Here is a 20,648-nt window from a genome sequence, read left to right as displayed (position 1 = left end):
ACATGAATTTCAATTACAGTCACGTCTACAAAAAATTATAAGAATCTAACAGATAAAAACATCACTACAAACAATTATTCAAAATTGGCCAAACATTTATAAAGAGTTGTCCAAATGCGGTGAACGACATTAAGTGATAAATATATCAATTAATCCTCATAGTTGCATTCACATCTGTGAAGATATTTTTTCTTTTCAATTTAGCTATATTTTCATCCCACAAAGACGCGTTGTTTCTCAATATTTTCGGTTTCTCTTTGAGTAAATTTTCTCTCTTTTATCTTTCTTAGAGAGAAATGGATTCTTCTTTTGAAATTAACAATTGTTGCGACATAATTTTGCATGTTCGTCCAGTCAATATAGTTCAAATAACGGTATGTTCTCTTCCAACTAGGATTTTTCTTTAAATAGTGAAAGTTTTATTTTTAAATTTTTGTACAAAAAGAATTTAGATTCATCCTGTAAAAGTACTTAGATCGGTTGCACAATTTTTTGGAGATTTTTTTTTTTAGAGAAGTTCTTTTAATAAAATAGAAAAAATTTCTTGCAAAAACAAAACGAATTTCTTGGTTGTGTTCTTTCTAAGGAATGGTTGCATAACGAAATGTTGATGCACATTTTGGAAGAACTTAAGGGCATGTTAGGATAGCAGGGGTAATTATGAAATTTGATAAATTAATTGCTCGTATAAAATATAAACAAGTCAAAATTCTCGAGAACTTGATATAAAAGAGGATTATTTTATGCATCCAAAATTTTAATAATTATTTAATGCTCTTTACTCATCCTTTACAGGCTCAACCAAACCAAAAAATTGCTATTAGTAAATGGTGCTAATAGCAGTTGTAGTATCAAGTCATCCAATGGAGAATGAATCAAGGACGTAAGAATATTATTGTTTAATTTCATTTTTTTCTCTTGCTTAGTGCTTTAGTAAACCCCTTAATTTATTATATTTAGCATATATTTTAGTTTTTTCTTTAAAGCTTGATTCTAGTTGTGAATCAGCAAACACGCATGAATTTAAGACATTTCTGTACACATTAGTAGTGTTTGAATGTGTTATTTCCCCCATTTTGTTGAGTTAGTTTATAGAAAAATAAATTACTGGAAATATTGTATATAAATTATTTTGATAGATCTTGTCATAACTCAATTTGGAATTTTCTTTTCGGTTTAATTTTGGAAAAATAAGATTTTATACAAATTGAAATGTCTTTAGTTTTATTCCTTTAGACATATATTTTAATGTTCTTTCTAATCTAGACAGGAATTGGCTTCTGAAAAAAACAAAAGCAAATTGACGGAAGTTTTTCGGAACAAAAAGTAGGCGAAAGTTTTTCTCCTTTTTTTGTGATTATATTTTTTGTAGCAAAATACGATGAGCAATCATATTATAAAAAGAAATGAACATATTTTATTAAATTATTCCATCCAGCTATTAGTGTTAATTTGGATTATATGAACAATCACATTTTATCAAATATATTTCCTAAATTATTAAAAAGAAATAATAAGAAAAGTTTGATTTGTTGTTGGGGTCTTTTTCTATTGTTTCTGTTAGAGGATGGTTATAATATATTAATTGTCTAGATTAGTATGGTGGAGTTTTAATTGCAATACTGATGCAAAATTACAAGAATTTAACAGATAATATAATAATTTATGCTTTAATAATACAATGTATAAATTACTTTCTTATTTGAAATGTTCTAATTACGGAAAAAATTGTTTAACTACTTTCTAAAGTTAAATTCTCTTTTATTAAGTCGTAATACATTTAACATATTGGCTACATATATTGTATCCCTCATACATATTAAAGAAAATACTTTTTTTTTCTTTAATTTATTTGTGACATCTCCCCTGGGTCTGGAGTTGGTGTTGTATTAATCCTAGATTAGTCTTTTTGTTCCATTTGTCGGGCTGATATTTTCATTTTGATTTTATTATTTTTAAATGACATTGATATTGACTAAGGGTGTCAAAATTAGCCTATGAAAACATGAACCCACTCAACCCACTCAAGTTTGGGCAAGTCATTGAACAACCCATTTATTAGCTCGACTCATTTTAGCCAATCCCTTTCAGTCTATCCTAAAAGTTGGGATAATGTGTAGCCCACATTTGGTCTACAAAAATCTTATCAAAATATGATTTAAAAAAAAGACAAAGAAAGTAATTAGAACTTAGTAAGGATTGAGAGGGTTGAATTATCTTGTTTTGTCCATTTTAGCTCAATCCATTTCAACCCAGTATTTACCTGTCCATTATTAACTTAGTCCATTTTACTCACCCTTTGACACCTCTAACATTGATTATGAAATTAACTTTCAAATTTTATTAATTTTTCAATTGAAGCAGATGTGTATATAAATAATTGTTATAACACAGTCTAATTAATTTGAGTTAGTTGTGTTGCAAAAAAAGGTATTACTCTGCCCATGATAATTAGTGTGATTATGAAATGTAATGAATTGATCATTTTTGGTTCATAAAAAATGATAATTGAGAAGTTCTTACACCTCTCATCAACTTCTACCCCACATCGACCAGAAGAGCATAATTCCCTCCTTTTGATGTCTCAAGAGATTGAGCGAAAAATAATAATTTGGGTATTATTAGCCTAATCTCTTTTTCTTTTGCTTGTTATATAGTAGTTTATTTTATGATCTTTGAATTTCATTTTTTCCTTTGGCATACTTTTTGAAGATATATGAATTATCATTTTCAGTATATTATTTTCACACACACGGACGTTACACTATTAGAACGCTCAAAACATATCTACAAATAATTTTTTTATAAAACTAAGTTTGTAATTTTGAAAATAAGGCAGATCACTTGTTACAATACGTATACATAGGTGACTTGACAATGCAAAAATTAGTATATGTTTGAAGCACAATTAATAAATAGCAAGATATCCTAATTAATAATTTCCTATTATTGCAGATTGAGTTTGGGATAACTCCCCATCAACTCACAGGAGGAAGAGAAGGTTGGTTAATGCCGAAGTCGTATACAACGATTCTGTTAGCTTCGTAATCATACACTTACAAGGTGAAGTTAACATATACAGGGTAAAATTAAACAAAATTATGACATTTGGTTTTTAATATTTCTATGTGTAAATTCAAATAACTCGAGATTTTTTCTTGAACAATATGATAATAATTACGAGACAATTAGTTTTGTTAAATGCTTTCTTATGGACTCGACTTATAGAATGGAGAAGAACCACATGATCCACTCATGCTTAATTACAAATACCATATTATGCTGCACAGATGGCAAACTAAAACGAGAAGTTGTCCTAATGGACACTGTGACAAGGTAACTAAGATTATTGTCTTATTTAGTGCATAAAATTTAAACTCTTTTTTTCATTTTCTAGCTAGATATTGATCCTAAAAACTAGTGATAAGGCTTTATCAAAATGATAAATCAACAAAATGAGAAATAAAAAATAAAGTAAAAAGTTAATTGTGATTCTAATTTATAATTATGAATGAGCTTAAGTTACACACATATTTAGTGTAACAAATTATTTACACTATCTTGCCATTTAAAGTTATTTACAGGTAAGTGTCCTTAAAATATGAGTTTTAAAATCTTAAAAATACGATATGTTACCTTTTATAACAGATAAAGGTGACCTGATGGTTTGATATTGGTTGCTCCATGGTTTAAGCTATGTTTAAGCTTATGCAATGTTTCTCTAACCAGTTGCATTATTATTTTCACATTATCTATCATGAGACATCTCATATATTATAATGATTGTATTCCATTTTTTTGTATTTGCATGCTTAACTTTTGTTCGCCTTGTTGGATAATGAGTTGTTGGTGCATGGTAGTGTACAAAACTTAAACACTTTATCAATTATTATAACCTTAAGAAAAGTCTTGTCGTGTTGCAATTTTACTACTATGAGAAAAACCGTGTAAGTGTCTATCTGTTGCGGATGTAAGAAGACACATATTGTATTGTTTTCAAGAAACCGGAGGTAGAAGTATATCCAGAAATCAATTTACTAAAAGAGACTAAGGTAACCCGTTAATATATACTAAAATATAATTTTTTGTTTATTGCCACACCATTCTTACAACTGTATGTTAAATTAAATCAGGATTGGGGCTTCAGAGCAACACTACAAGAAAAGAAAATAGAATCTTCAAACTCAGAGCCTGCAGTAAAGAAACAGAAATGCAGCACTAGTGGACTGCCTTTTGGAGGTGAGGTGATGTCGATGAGTGAAAGGCCTCACTGATGCATACAACAACCTCATGAATTTGGACAAACAACACAAAAACAAGATTGTTGCAAGAGAGTTTATGGTAAGTAGTTAGATTAATTAAATAAGTTGTCAATAATATTACTCCATCTATCTCAATTTATCGAATGCTTTTATTCGGAAAAGAATTATATACATATTTTTATATGTTTAGAAATAATCTGATTATAAATTTTAATTATAAATATTTAAAATATATTTTCTTAAATTCATGTCAAGTAAAAATGCATCACATAAATCGAAAAAAAAAATTACACAATTTCTTCTTTTCAACTTTATTGCTCATAAACTGTCAATGGAACTAAAGGTAGGGGGTTTAGAAACACCCTCTAAGAAAAGAAAAACAGAATTTTCAAGCTCGGAAGAGAGCTAACAACTAAAAATCAAAAAAGCAATACGAAACAACCTATTATTAGAAGCAAATTGACACCAACGAGAAGACCTGAGCTTGAAATTTTCTTGCTGATGCATAAAACAATTTTATGAAATTGGGCAATCACAACAGCCAAAATGAGGTTAAGCCCAAGTAGGTTTGTTCGAAGGATAACGATAAAAGTTCTTTGAACCATAAGAGATTTTGATAAGCGATCTTCCTCCAATTTTTGAAAGGATTATGTCCTTATGTCATCATTGTTTCAAAAAAAGGAAAAATTGGAAGCACTACAAATTTGAATTTTTCATGAAGTAGTAGTTATGTCCCACAAGGAAGTGAACAAGGTAAAAGAGAGTGCGAATGGAGTGGTTTCACGCTTGGCGAAATCAATGAGTTGTACACCAATTTTTCATAAAGTGTAGCTAATAGATCGTGTCACAAGCTTACTCTTTTTTTTTTTTGGGTAAGATTTTTATTTCAATTTTATCATACTAATATATATTAACAATGCATTTGATGGACCACAAAATTTTTATAGTTAACTATGTGAAATTTTACTTTGTGCATAAAATTGAAATCCTTTTGGCTATGAGAAAGTGTTTAAGTTTTTGTCCACTTCCTTGTGGGGAACACCTACTACTTCATGACAAATTCAAGTTTTTACTTTTTGAAACAATGATGGCATGAGGATAGAATCCTTTAAAAAATGGGAGGAGATGGCTTGTCAGATCTCTTACGGTTTGAATGATTTTTACCATTATCCTTCGAACGAACCTTCTCAGGTTTAGCCTCATTTTGGTTGTTGTGATTGTCCAATTTCATAAGATTGTTGTATGCATCAGCGATAAACTTTTCAAACTCGTATTTTCTCATTGGTGTCAATTTGCTTTTAATAATAGGTTGTTTCGTAGTAGTTTTTGACTTTTCCTTGTAAGCTTTCTCTCCGAACTTGAAGATTCTGCTTTCTTTTCTTGGAATGTGTTCCTGAACCCCCTGCCTTTAGTTTCATTAATAGTGTTATGAGCAGTAAAGTTAAAAAGAAGAAATTGTGTAATATTTTTTTTTGTTGGAATTTATGTGATGACTTCGACTTTGAAACGACGTTAATTTAAGAAAAAAGTACTTTAATATTTTTGATTAAAAATTTATAATTAAATTATTTTTAAATATATATATATATATATATATATATATATATATATATATATATATATATATATATATATATATATATATATATATGTGTGTGTGTGTGTGTGTGTGTGTGTGTGTGTGATGCACTTTGACTTGACATGAATTTAAGAAAAAGTACTTTAATATTTTTGATTAAAAATTTATAATTAAATTATTTTTAAATGTATATATATATATATATATATATATATATATCACACACACACACACACACATATATATAATTATTTTCCAAATAAGTGCATTAGATAAATTGGGACAGATGGAGTAATATTATTGATAACTTATTAATTAAGCTAACTACTTACCATAAACTCTCTTGTAACAATCTCGTCTTTGTGTTGATTATCCAAGTTCATGAGGTTGTTGTATGAATCGGTGAGAAACTTTTCAACCTCGATTTTTCCATTCATCAACGTCACTTCACCTCCAATAGGTAGTTCACTATTGCTGCAATTTTGTTTCTTTGATGCAGGCTCTTAGTCTGAAGATTCTATTTTTCTTTTCATGTAGTGTTGTTCTGAAACCACAATCTTGATTTAATTTAAGATATCGTTGTAAGAATGCGTGGTGTGGCAATAAATAAATAAAATTATCTTTTAAGTATAGCCTAACAGGTTATCTTAGTCGCTTTTACTACATTGATTTCTGGACCTTTAGCTTCCCAAAATCATCTAACATGTGTCTTCTTACATCCTGTCATGACCCAGCCCGCCATGACTGGCACCCACACTAACTCCTAGTGGGCAAACCAACACATAAGTCATCTATTCATTCAAGTCCCCTTTTTTTATATTAGTCAATTCAGTCAGTTATTACCCATTCAAGCACAATATAATCAAAATAAGTCATGCCATAAAACAATGAAGTAAATGCGGAAGTCCTAACTATTACGAACCCCAAAATCCGAAAGTCACCGTACAAGGACTCTAACTAAAACATGTCTAAGGAATGTAATCTGTCTAAATAAATGACCAACAATGTCCGGAACAGAAATGGACATCATAATAGAAGATCTTCGGGCGGCCTGACATGGAATGAAGCTCAACCAAAATCTATCGACAACAAAATCAACGCTAGCTATGAGGTCGGGTAGCGATCTACGGATCACAATCGCACTTAAAAGAATGCGGCAAGGTAGTAGGTACAAGACAAAACACTATGTACCGTAGATATCATGGGCCGACTAAGATTAGTATTATGCATACATCATAAAATCAATAAAATAAACAAGCTAGCCAACAACATGAAATCAATAACCCAACAACAAGTCAACCAAGGGTAATCACAAATCAATTCACCCAAAGATATCAAGAATCAAATCAACGGGGCCAACAAACGGGAACCAATCTACCAACAATAACCATATACTCACTGTACACATATGCTAGCTGATGACATTACTCAGTAGTCATGACCTGCAGGGGATCCATGGTGTCCATGTTTCACTCGTTCCGAATACTCATCGGGCCCGAGCCTTAAATCTTCCGCTCCGGAAAGAACCTTGAACGTGGTCCACATCATGTACCACTCGTTTTCGGAATGAACCTCGGACCACGAGCCCATAGTCTAGGTCACATCCTCATTTCAGTCAAATGTGCCTTTTCATATATCTATACATAATACTTTCTCGATTTCAATTTATGTGAACCTATTTCCTTTTTAGTCAGTGCCAAAATGAATGACCTCTTTCCTAATTTCGAAACTTATTCACTTTATGAAATAATTTATAGTCATAGAATTATTCAAGACTTGTTTTGAACCATAATTTTCAAAAGTCTTCACTCTTTCTTAAATGTCGTGCCCAATCAAATGGGTTCACATAAATTGAAACGGAAGGAGTAGTAGTTCTTGCCCTCTTATTATCAATGCTCAATTCATCATTTTGTATCAGAACTTCACCGAGAAGATCATATTAACTTCTCATCACAACAACATCAAACTGTAGGTTTAACACAATGAATAGTGGCACGAAGCCCACATAGTCACTCATCATTTGCAAATAGGAGTTCAATCACACACACATCATGCATGAAGACTAGACATGCTTTCTCCTATCGAATTCACAACACATACAATCAATTAATCAAAGTCTAACTCAAGTAGACCGTAACCTACCTCAAACGTAGAGCTGAAACAACGTGAATCACTCCACTATAGCTTTTCCCTTCCGTAAAGCCTCGGAATGCTCAAAGTCTAGAAATTAGAATGCTTAATCAGTCACAATTACTCTAGTCACAAAAATCAATTCAAGAACACCCTTCCCTTTAGCCCCATTACCATAGTGAATGATTTCTAGGTGTAAAACAACCCTACAGTGGCCTTAGTAACCACTAATCATCAATTTATTAAAGAAGCTTAATGAAAACATCAATTGCAAGCAGTTTCCATCATCAAGCTACCATTTTTATGAAACCTGAAGTCTCAATTCACTTAGTTCATGACTCTAATGGTTCAATTCTTGATTAAGAGGAGTTAACCCAAGCCATTAGATGACAAATAAATGATAACAATCACAACCCATCAATTATAGAAGGTCTATTAGGTTCTAGGGTTACTATCACTAATTCACCATTGAAGACCCATAAAAGGGATGATAATCATGAAAATGATAGCGTAATGATTGAAAAGGATGGATGAGACTTACCTTTCAAGAATATTCTTGCCCTTGCTTGGAAATTCGTCCTAGGTGCTTGTGGGGAACTATGTTGGAGTTTTATGAATAAAGAATTTGGAACTAAGTGTTTAAAACCCGAAATTCTACTTCCGTCGACTGCTGAGCCGGTCAATTCACCACTGCAGCGGTCTCGTTATAGCGTCCAAGTGCCCTCTATAGCGGACCAAAAGGAAACTAACTTTCGCCATGGCGGGCTTGATCTCGCTATAGCGACAACGCTATAGCGACCACGCTATAGCGACCCATTGCCCGCCACAGTGGACACACGAAATATCGACCAACCGCTTGCGGCGAAAAGCTGGCCGCTACAGCGGTCCCGCTATAGCGGTACTACTTCCGCCACAGTGGTACCCCTGGACTAGTAAGCTCGCTAATTTCACAGTTTTTCAACTCCACCACCCAACATTTCATCCGAGGCCTCACAAACACAAACAAACATGCACATAGACATAAAAACACCATACGAATCCACCCGTGGCCTCAGAATTCCCAATGGAGTTCTAATTTCCTACGTCACCCCCCTATGGACTCAACATAAACAAACAACAATCACAACCAAGTCAAGTTTTCAGTTTTTAGACTTATACAATCGAGTTCCTATTAGCTCGTTCTACCCTTGGAAAGGTTCTATTTGGTGGGGTGATCCTATATTTTCCATAATGAACGGGACGGTTGTTACACATCTGCAATAAATAAGCACTTGACACGGTTTTTCTCATGGTAGTAAAATTGCAACACGAGAAGACTTTTTGTATGGTTACAATAATTGATAAATGGCCTAAGTTTTGTACACTACCATGCACCAACAACTCATTATGCAACTAGGCGACCTAAGTTAAGCATGCTAATACAAATGAAAGGACTATAATCATTACAATATATGAGAATAATGTGAAAACAGTAATGCAACTGTTTATTGAAACATCGCATAAGCTCAAATGTAGACCAAAGCCATGGAACAACTAGTATCAAACCATCAAGTCACTTTTACCTGTTATAAAAGGTAACAAGTCGTATTTTCAAGATTTTAAAACTCATATTTTAGGGACACTTACCTGTAAATAAACTTTAAATGCATAGTGTAAATAATTTGTTACACTAATGATGTGTGTAACTTAAGCTCATTCATAATTATAAATTAGAATCACAACTAGTTTTTCCTTTATTTTTTATTTCTCATTTTCTTGATTTTGTCATATTGCTAGAGCCTTATCAATAGTTTTTAAGATCAATATCTAGCTAGAAAATGAAGAAAAAAAAGAGTTGAAGTTGTATGCACTAAATAAGACAAAAAGCTTAGTGACCTTGTTATTGTGTCCATTAGGACGCTTTGTCGTTTCCGCATGCCATCCGTGCAGAATAACATGAGATTTGTAATTAAGTTTGAGTGGATCGTGTGATTCTTCTCCATTCTATAATTCGAGTACATAAGAAACCATTTAACATAATTATGATCATATTGTTTAAGAAAAATTTTGAGTTATTTAAATTTACATAAAAAAAAAAATTAAACCAAATGTCCTAGCCTTGTTTAATTTTACGGTGTAAATGTTAGCTTCACCTTGTAAACGTACAATTACGAAGCTGACAGAAGTGTTGCATATGACTTCGGCATTAACCAACCTTCTCTTCCTCCCTGTGAGTTGATGGGGAGTTCCCATACTCATTCTACAATAATAGGAAATTATTAATGAGGATATCTTGCTATTTACTAATTTTGTCTCAAACACATACTAATTTTTGCACTGTTCGGTCCCCTATGTATACATGTTGTAACAAGTGGCCTACCTTATTCCAATATTCCAAATTTTAGTTTTTATGAATTAATTATTTCTAGATACATTTTGAATGATGTGACAATGAACATCAGCATCTGTTTAATGAGATGTTGTTCTTTTCGTGGCTCTCAGTGTGTGTGTGTGTGTGTGTGTGTGTGAGAGAGAGAGAGAGAGAGAGAGAGAGAGAGAGAGAGAGAGAGAGAGAGAGAGAAGATGTGATTCAATTAATAAAAGATAATTTGACTTTAAAAAGAGGTTTGAAAACTTTTTCCGTAATTAGAACATTTTAAATAAGAAAGTAAATTTGTATATTGCATTATTAAGTATAGATTGTTTGATTATCCATCAGATTCTTGTAATTTTGCATCAATAATGCAATTAAAACTCCACCATACTAATGACAATTAATATATTATGACCACCCTTTAACAGAGACAATAAGAAAAGATCCTAATTACAAATCAAACTTTTTTTTGTTTTGTTGATAAATTAGAAAATTAGAGTAGGGACTAGGGTACGTTTTTCCTCTCACCGCATGTTATGCTAATGTACACCTTGCATGGGGACAATATCACATATACCATCTCAGAAGGCTCTCCTTGCCCAGAAGAGCTCGTCGCGAGGTCCGAATCAACATAAGACAATTCCTAATTAGAAAAAGAAGGCTTCTAAAAAATAGCTTCCGCCACCGGTAGAGGAGGATTTATGAGAGGAAGATGAATCTGCAAGTAGTGAGCAGGAAAATAGTGTAACAACACCCAACCCGACCTGATCTGAGGTAGTTCCTGGTTCGGGCAGCAACCATAGACTCTCTTGGGCAAAGGAGGTGGAGAATATGGAGGAATTGGAGCATAAGCACTCGATCTGGGACAATTTTGATATCTCGAAGATCTCCAATGTCGAATTTAAGCTTGAATATGTGTCTCCAATGGTATATGGTGAGTCCACTGTTTGTGAAATAGAAATCGATAATATAAGTATTGAGATTGAATACCGGAAAAATGCAGTAATGTGTTATGTTCTTGGGGCTCATCCGCGCCCCCCCCCCCCCCCCTTCACGCTTCGAATGGTTACAAACAACATTTATGGAATAAATGAAATCTCTATGTTAAAAAAATGAAATTTTACTTGTACGATTTGACTCTAAAGTAGGAAAGAATGAAGTAATTTAAGGGGGTATATACTATTTCGACAACAAACTGTTCATCGTGAAAGCGTCTAACCCAGACGTGGAGTTTACATGGGATGAATTGCACACTGTATCTATTTGGGTGCAGTTTCATGAACTTGACTTTAAATGTTAGAGCCCAAAGGGTTCGAGTAAGATTGGTAGCTTGGTGGCAAAACCTCTCATGGTGGACAAAAACACTAAGAAGAAAATTGGTCTAAAATTTGCTCGATTGTTAGTAGAAGTGGAAATGGACTCTTCATTGCCTGAGAAGGTGTGGTTCAAGAATGAGAAAGGGAATTTAGTAGAGGAGAAAATTTAATATATTTGGAGACCTAGCCTATGCAAGCACTGTCATAATAAGTATGGCCATAATGAGGAGGTACGTAGGAAGAAGAAACTTGCAATGGTACAAGAGATTCAGGAGATCTTACCTAACCAAGTGAAGGAAGCACAGGGAATATAAGTCACGGGCAAGCAAGAAATCATGGGAACATCAGGCAGGGGCCAGCAGGACACAAGGAAGCTCAGGCCAATACATCAAAAAGGGGTGAGCACCAGTTGGAGCATAGTTAAACAACACTCAGAATCAGGCAGTGAATAAACCTTAGAAACAAGGAGATGAGAAGCAAACACAGTAAGGAAATAAGTTGAAGGGAAAACTAGATGAGGGCTGGATCACCCCTCTGAACCCAAGCAGACAACAAGCCAAATATTCCTTTCAAATAGCTAGTCCCAACATCTTTCAGGCTCTGAACTCCACTGAGAACAGTAGGCAGGTGCAATAGTATGTCATGAGAAAAGAAGAAGATATTATAATTCTCACATTTGGGAATGGATAGTCTTCTTTATTGGAATGTAAGGGGCCTCAATGGGGCCAATAAGCAAAATGAGGTGAAACTCCTTTCTAATAGCAGGAAGCTAGTCTAGTGGGATTACAGAAAAATAAGGTGAAAATCAACAACATAGAAAAAGTGGCAACAAATACTTACTGGATGGGAGTATGTGACTAATTTAGATAAGCACCACAGTGGGAGAATATGGCTTACTTGGAGGACATACTACTTTCAAGTTGATACTTTAACCAAGACAGCACAAGTTATCACTTGTAAGGTGAATCATGTGGCATGTCAAAAGTATTTCCTCCTTTATTATTGTTTGTGCATTTAATAGGAGGGATGAGAGGAAGGAATTATTGAGTTATATCAACTCTCTATGGCAGAATTCTAATCTTCATTGGATGCTTTTGGGAGATTTCAACTCAATATTTAATATGGATTATAGAATGGGGGAATATCCTGTTACTATGGGAGAAGTGGTGGACTTTTCATGAAAGTATGGAAGAATGTGAATTGATTGAAATTATTCAGCATGGAAGCAAATATACATGGAATGATAAACATAGTGATCATAGGTTCTTCTCCAAAACTGATTGGGCCTTTGTCAACAGAGACTAGCTAGATAATATGTCAGTCTACGCAGCTACCTTCTTACCTGAGGGAATTAGTAATCATTGTCTAGTTAGTGTCAAATTAGCCAATGCTCTTGTACCTAAGAGGAAGCCTTTCAAGTTCTGTAATACTTGGTCAATGCATCCCTTGTTTCTAATGAAGTGAAGAAAGTGTGGTCTCAACATTTGGATGGATGTAGTATGTTTCAGATACTCCACAAGCTTAAACTTTTGAAGAGGAAGTTAAGGGAGTTGGCTAGAGGAAATGCTAACATCATAGTTAGTGAAGTACATACATCTAGGGAGTCCTTTGAACAAGTTCAAAGAGCTCTACACTTAAATCCTGAAGACCAATCACTACAACAATAAGAGAATCAAATATATCAGCAGTTTAGGCACATATCCTATATGGCTGAGGTATATCTTCAAAGAAAGGAGTTAAGAAACATGGTTGGAGTTAGGAGATGATAGCACTAGTTACTTTTTCTCTATAATTAGACACAGAAGGTTGCTGTAAGCCATCACACAACTGAGGGATAAGCACGATGATATCCAAACTAATCCTGTCAATATAGCAAACATCATGTTGGAATTTTATCAAGAGTTATTGGGGCAACAAGTTCAAGAGAGAAAAAAAGGCATTCAACTGTTTCTTGCATAATGGTCCAAGACTAACATTGGCTCAATCTTTTTGTCCTAAGGATGTAAAAGATGCTATGTTTGGTATGGATAGGAACAAGAGTCCAGGGCCGAATGGATATGGAAGTGAGTTCTTTGAGGCAGCTTGGGAGATTATTGGAGATGATATCATTAAAGGGATCTTGAAATTCTTTTCAAAAAGTAAGCTTCTAAAGCATCTCAATGCAACTTTAATTTCCTTAATTCCAAAAATGGCAGTACCTCAAAATGCAGGTCAATTTTGACCTATTTCTTATTGCAATATGATTTATAAGTGCACCTCAAAAAATGATTTGTAAAAAGATGAGAATTGCTATAGCACCTATTGTGTCAGAAAACTAGACTGCTTTTATGAAAGGGAGATAATTGGTACACAACATACTGATCTGTCATGACTTGCTTAGTGTCACGACCCAACTCATGGATCGCCATACAATCCCCCTGGTGGGCGAACCCTTCCCGTACTCAATCAAGTGGAAGAAACTATAAGTGCTAAACAGTCTCAAATTATATAAATATAGCTGTAAGTTCGGAAAATACTACAACACCCCAAGGAGATCTAGTCTATAACAGTACAAGAACTACTACAAATCTAACATAAGTCTGAATATGGAAAACACCTAAATGTCTGAAATACTATTTCAAAACAAAGGACAGCTATCATAAGAGAAGAGTTTTCGAGCTGCGAATCTGGAACATGGCCCACCCTGGAAACTCGCACTGGAAGCCTCAGGAATCACTCACGAGGTATTGATGTAGATCCGATAGAAAACTTTTCACTCAAAAAAGAGTACAACAAGGTAGTATCAGTACAAACGCTATGTACTGGTAGGTATCATAGGTCGACAACAATTAGTTTACATATATGAAGAAAGAATCAACAAGTAGACATGTAAGCAATCAAGCATGTTCATGAACCCGTCAACAATGAGATCAAGTCAATATCAATGCCATGTACAAATCAACGATGAAGAAAGGATGAAAAGTGAATGTACATTCAATGCAATACAATGCAATGCACTGGCCAATACCTCAAACTTGTACACACATGCTACGGACGGAAACCTTTACATCTCAATAGTCATGACCCATGAGGGACCCGCGAAGTCCATGTACTCCCTCGTCCCGGCAAGAAACCTCAGGCAGCGAGTATATTATTTTCCACTCTAGTAACAACCTCAGGTCACAGATTCTCATCTCTTTCATATATAATTCGTGCAAAGACCTCGGATGTTCCTTTGTCTCACTTATCATCATCAGTACCAAGTCACAGTTCATATCAATGCATCATATGAAATGAGAGTGTATGCCATGCAAGATATCATAATCAACAATAAATCGAAATCAAAGTCTCATTCTTGTCTTATCATAAGCACACATCATAGTTCAAGCCTAATCTCATGATTCCTTCCTCGTTCGATGATAAGTGACATAAGCAAAGAGAGATGAATGTACACATAAGTCACAACATAACAAAAAGGGCGACAAGCCCAAATCACAACAATAAGGTGACAAGCCCACAAGCAACAACAACCAACCTAATAGAATTCTATGCCAACTTCATACCTGAAGGCCTAGCATACTTTCCCTGTCAATATCTAACTCCAACATATGCTTCACTAATTGGATTCTAACCGAAAGGTACACCGTAACCTACCTCGATGTCGAGCTGGTACCACAAACTATCCAACTTGAGCCTTGTCCTTCCGAAGAGCTTCTGAATGATTGAAGTTTATTCAACAATGCATTCTATATAAGAAATGGAGACTAACGATATCTATAAAGCTATAATACTAATCGAATCGAAAACAAATCTTTAAAAGAGGAAAATCGGGCCTACAAAGACAAAATAGAAATTTTAGGTAAAAATTCGATTAATCCAACTTAGGAAGTCTAGTACTATCCCTCAATTGCTAAATAGACTCAAGCACTTATCAATTTCGACTCTTAATTAAAAAAAAAAAACCCCAAATTAGAAAGAAGCCCTAACTTTCCAAAATCATAGACCATGAAATCAAGAATGATTCAACTTAGTATGTACTCAAACCAAGAATTCATGACTAGGTTTAACAAGATTTATCAACAAACCCAACTCTATAGCATAAGATTTCAAGATGACAAACTTAGAGTTACAACTTACTTTCCATACTAACCCCTTTAATTTCATCATAGATTCTAATTTAGACAATAAATAAACATAACTAAGGTGAAGCAAACTTACTCAAAGAGGATTCAACTCTAAAGCTCTTCAAATCGCCTCCAAAATTCTTAGGGTATCAATTTGGTGAATAGGAGAAGAATGGTTCGAATTAGGATATAAAAGGGGAATCTGTTCAGCGATCCCCATTTACGCTGTCAAGGATCCTCTTACACGCTCCCGCCTAGGCGGATGACCGTCTGTTAAGGCGGGTTTCATTAAATGATTCATTTCTCACGTCTGTGGGCCAAGTCCCGCATGGGCAGACCCGCAGAGAAGGAGACACTCCAGCAGAAGCGGAACACCAGATTCACCCAAAATTCCGACATCCACCCGAGACCTCCCAGGTACAAACCAAGCAAGAAGACACATGTAAAAACACGCTACAAACTTAACCATGGTCTCGAAATCTCCAACGAAGGTCACCTTGACCCGGTCAACTCCCAAGTGGTCAAAACCAAGTTTTCACAGGTACAAAATGCTTTTGAAAGCCTCGAGAACCAAACCAACCACCCCACCAAGTCATAATTGACTATCTGGACCTCATGGAATCGACAGAATTCCCAAAAAGGTCCTTTTACCAAAAATCAACTATTGATCAAATGTTTTTCACTTTAAGGTTCTAACTTCCTCAAATCTTATCAAAACTCGCCGATGACCTTGGGAATCGTGTCGCCCATCCCCGCGGGTCAAAATACTCTAACGGGGTTCGATGAAAGGTCAAAGGGAGTAAAAGGGTGAAAACTCACGTAACGATCAAACGGTTCATTACACTTAGACACTACACTAGGAAAACCACCCCTATGTGTCTAATGAAGATAGATCTTAAGAAGGAATATGATATGGTTAACTGGGAATTCTGGAGAGGCACTGAAAGGCTATGGTTTTCCTGACTCATTTGTCCAGTTAGTGATGACTTGTTTTACTTCCACCAAGTTCACTATCAAAGTGAATGGAGAAGGGTATGTCTACTTTGAGGGTAGGAGAGGGTTAAGGCAAGGAGTTACCATTTCTCCCATACTATTTATTTGAGTGATGGAATATCTCTATAGAGTCTAAAAAGATGAGTGATCTTCTGGATTTTAGATTTCACCCCATGTGCAAGACAAATAGGTTGACTCACTTAGTTTTTGCTGATGATTTTGTTGCAGTTCACTTTTGCACGAGGCATAAAAGATACTTCATAATTGTGGACTCTTTGAATTTGTTTGCCTTTTAGAGTCTCCCCTTAATTATAAGGGAAATTAGGAAAATCAAGTAAAAGGGTTTATTCAAACAAAGAAAAATCCTTTTAAATCAGAGTTCGTGGTAAGAGTTCTTGCGATTCCTCGGGGAAGGTGTTAGGCACACCAATATTAAGAATCCGTAGAATATGGTTGACCTTCGAGTTTTCAAGTGTGATTTGTTGTTTAGTTGCTTACAAGAGTTTAAAATCTTGTATATCAAGTCATGGCATATCATTTGAAGTGATTTGAAAAAAATCCCTGTATTTGGAAAGAAGAAGTTGAGTTCTTTTAGAATATATATATATATATATATATATATATATATATATATATATATATATATATATATATATATATATAAGGTTTTAAAATGGTCTTTTTATTTTCGGACCAAAACACACCCAAGGTTTCCTATAGAGTAGAGTCCAACTTAATTTGGTCCAAATGTTATGTCCTATTTCTTGTCCTTATAAGTTTTTGAAGTATTTTCAAAACATATCTTTTACAAGAAATCTACCATAAGATCATACAAATGTCCTTTTTAAAATTGCCTTTTCATTTTTTTAATTTAAAGGTCAACCATATCCCTTTGAACCCTCACCCAAACATAAGTTTAAGTAAGGTTCTTCTTGTTTTATTTCAATTAGGTGGGATTGAGCCCAAAAACAAGTTTAGAAATCATGTCAATAGATCTTTTCAGACTTATCCAAAGTTCCTCTATCGAAAATTTGCCCCTTTTATTCCTTATGAGAGTTCTTAAGTTGGAAAAAGATAGCTGACTTCTTAAAATGGTCCAATTTCCCAATATTTTTAAATTAAGATTTGGTTTTCAAACGCATTAAATACTCTACAATTTTTCCCATTTCTGTTTTTTGTGTGGTAAGAAACCATTTTTTCTTAGTTATCTCAAAACACAGAGTAGTCATTTATCTTTTGTTGGTCCGAATTTAAAATGTCTTTGGGTTCCTATCCGTTCTAGACAACATACACATCATTTGACTAGTTTCAACTAGGTCTTAATCATATAGGTTTCAAACATCTTTACAAAATACATGTAAAAACACAAATACACAAAAAATAAAGACATAATGGACTGGTAGGCCTACCAAGCCCACCAGTTAATCATTTTCACCTATGGTTAGGCCTTCAACACATGTTTGACTCGATCTAATGCAGTGTTGGGCCTTAGGCACAATGGGAAGCGGCTGGTCACGCGTCTTGGTCCAATTGGGCCCACGTCACACAAGTCATGCAAAGGAGTGGGAAAAAGAAAATAAAAGGTTAGAAGGCATCTATACTTAACAACTCACTTAAAAATGAAAAGAGTTTAGCGTAAGGATGGCAGTTAAAGATATCTTAAGGGGTAGAAAACATAACATTGTGCGTAGACATATATAGCTACAATGCACAATTTCGAATTTAAAAAACACATAACCACAGTGGGCCCAATATACAAAATAGTGTCGAACAAGCCCAAATTCTAGTATGCACAGAATATTTATCCTTAGCCACCAATCGGCCTTTTAATAATGAAAGAAACAAATAAAAGGAAGAGAGGGTCTAGCCCAGCCTAGCAAAGGGCATAAACTGCCCAATTAATTCATGATATACATGAGGTATACTCAATATATATACTCCTACATGTCAAAGAATATATGAAGGCATATACCATGTATACTTGGTGATATATCCCATCAAATTACTTCATGAAAGAGAAGGAAGGAAAGAACATGTAAATAAATTGATGCCCACGTCCATTTTGCAAGGGAAAACACTCTCAATACATATATGTATAGCAGATATGCTTATTTGCTGGCAAGTATACACTCTTGTATATTTCAGGTTCCGCCCACAGCTTCCCCAAAGATACATAAGGGCATGTTTATGCAAAAACATACATCCGTTTCACATGAATCTTGTCGAAAGCTAAACTTTATCTACTTATGCTCTTGAAATGGACATAGTGTAACCAAAATTCCCAAATGTGGATAGTGTAGAACGATTCATGTTTGGATCCCACACCAGCCCAAAGAGAAAACACAAGGGAGAAAGGAGAGAAAACAATAGAAGTTTAAACTATGTACATAGATCATGTTCAAACTTGCTAGACAATCTTAGAGGGAAAACTACTCATTTTTCTTATAACAAATAGACAAGCAGGTGCATACCCAAACCATTTAAACTTAAGTTGACCATAAAACAATAGAGGATCAAAAGTTGACCATAAAAAAATACAGAGGATCGAACATGATCATGGCAATATGAGGTCATGACAACAATATGAGGTCATGGAAATATGTACACAATGATCATGTCTTTTCTAAGATTGATTTGAGGTCCAGGTATCACCAGTTGAAGATTAGGGCGGAGGATATTCCTAAGACAGCTTTCAGGACCCGCTATGGTCATTATGAGTTTTTGGTTAAGTCCTTTAGGCTGACCAATGTCCCAACAACTTTTACGGATTTGATGACTGGTATTTTTAGACCGTACCTGGATTCTTTTGTGTCGTTTTTGGATTTACTCTCGGAGTAGGGAGGAGAATGAGCAACATTTGAGGATTGTAATTAGGATCTTAAAGGAGAAGCAACTCTACGCTAAGTTTTCAAAGAGTGAGGTATGGCTTACTTCTGTGGTGTTATTGGTACATGTGGTGTCCAAGGATGGTATCATGGTATATCCTAAGAAGATTGAGGCAGTTCATGATTGGGTTAGACCTACTTTGGTTACCGAGATTTAGAATTTCATTAGCCTTGCTAGTTATTGTCGTTTTGTAGAGGGTTTCTCATCTATTGCATCTTCTTTGACTAGGTTGACTTAGAAGAATGTGGCTTTCCAATGGTCGGTTGAGTGTAAGGCGAATTTTCAAAAGCTCAAGACTTTGTTGACTTCAACCCCGATTTTGAATTTGCTAGTGCAGGGAGAGTGTCACACCCTAACAATGGTAGGGGATGACGGGCACCCGACTCTCATTAGAGTCGAGCGAACCCTCAGACATACACTCTATCAAAACCTGTCATTTCAAAAACTTTTAAGAACATAAAACTTTTCCCAATAGAAATCATTATCTTTATAACGATTATGAAAACTTTCAATCAACTAAGTACGCTAAACCAATTGAAATCATCTAAAATACATATTCTTTTAAAATCCACAAGTGACTTAACTGACATCACTTTGTCAATACCTCGACAAGCATACCACAGGACACTGTCTGCAGGAGTCTCTAAGAAGTAAACTGAATATTATGAGTCGTGACAGGCCCCGACATACCCGTAATCATACATATCTATACATGACTCGACAGCCTCCGTAATGAGGTAGAACTTGCCAATCCCGGACCGATGTCCAAGCATTCTAGCTATACACTTAACCCGTCAAACAATCTGGGTCCGGCATGAACACACACCTGTGTAAAAGGACGTTAGTACAGACAATGTACTGAGTATGTAAGGTGGTAACAAATCATAATCATAATTCAACTCAGGAGAGAAGAAATCATAATCTAACTTAATACCTGCAGCCTTCGCTGGAAGAAACATAAATGTACACATGAAGTCTCAAAAAAATCTTTAAGTAAATAATGCAATCCAACACACATGCCGCTTC

General features: G+C 34.7%; 1 long non-coding RNA gene across 1 annotated transcript; it reads left to right on the top strand.

Moving 5' to 3' along the window:
• Positions 1-211: 211 nt before the first annotated feature.
• LOC132032492 (uncharacterized) lies at positions 212-5,729 on the top strand. The gene is made up of 3 exons (XR_009408460.1): positions 212-374; positions 796-883; positions 2,956-5,729. It is a non-coding gene; the product is annotated as an uncharacterized LOC132032492 (long non-coding RNA).
• Positions 5,730-20,648: the final 14,919 nt, after the last annotated feature.

The sequence above is a fragment of the Lycium ferocissimum genome, chromosome 10 (genome assembly GCF_029784015.1).
Source record: "Lycium ferocissimum isolate CSIRO_LF1 chromosome 10, AGI_CSIRO_Lferr_CH_V1, whole genome shotgun sequence".
NCBI classification, from domain to species: domain Eukaryota; kingdom Viridiplantae; phylum Streptophyta; class Magnoliopsida; order Solanales; family Solanaceae; genus Lycium; species Lycium ferocissimum.
The sequence above is the reverse complement of the archived record's forward strand: the minus strand, read 5'-3'. Positions and strand labels throughout refer to the sequence as shown.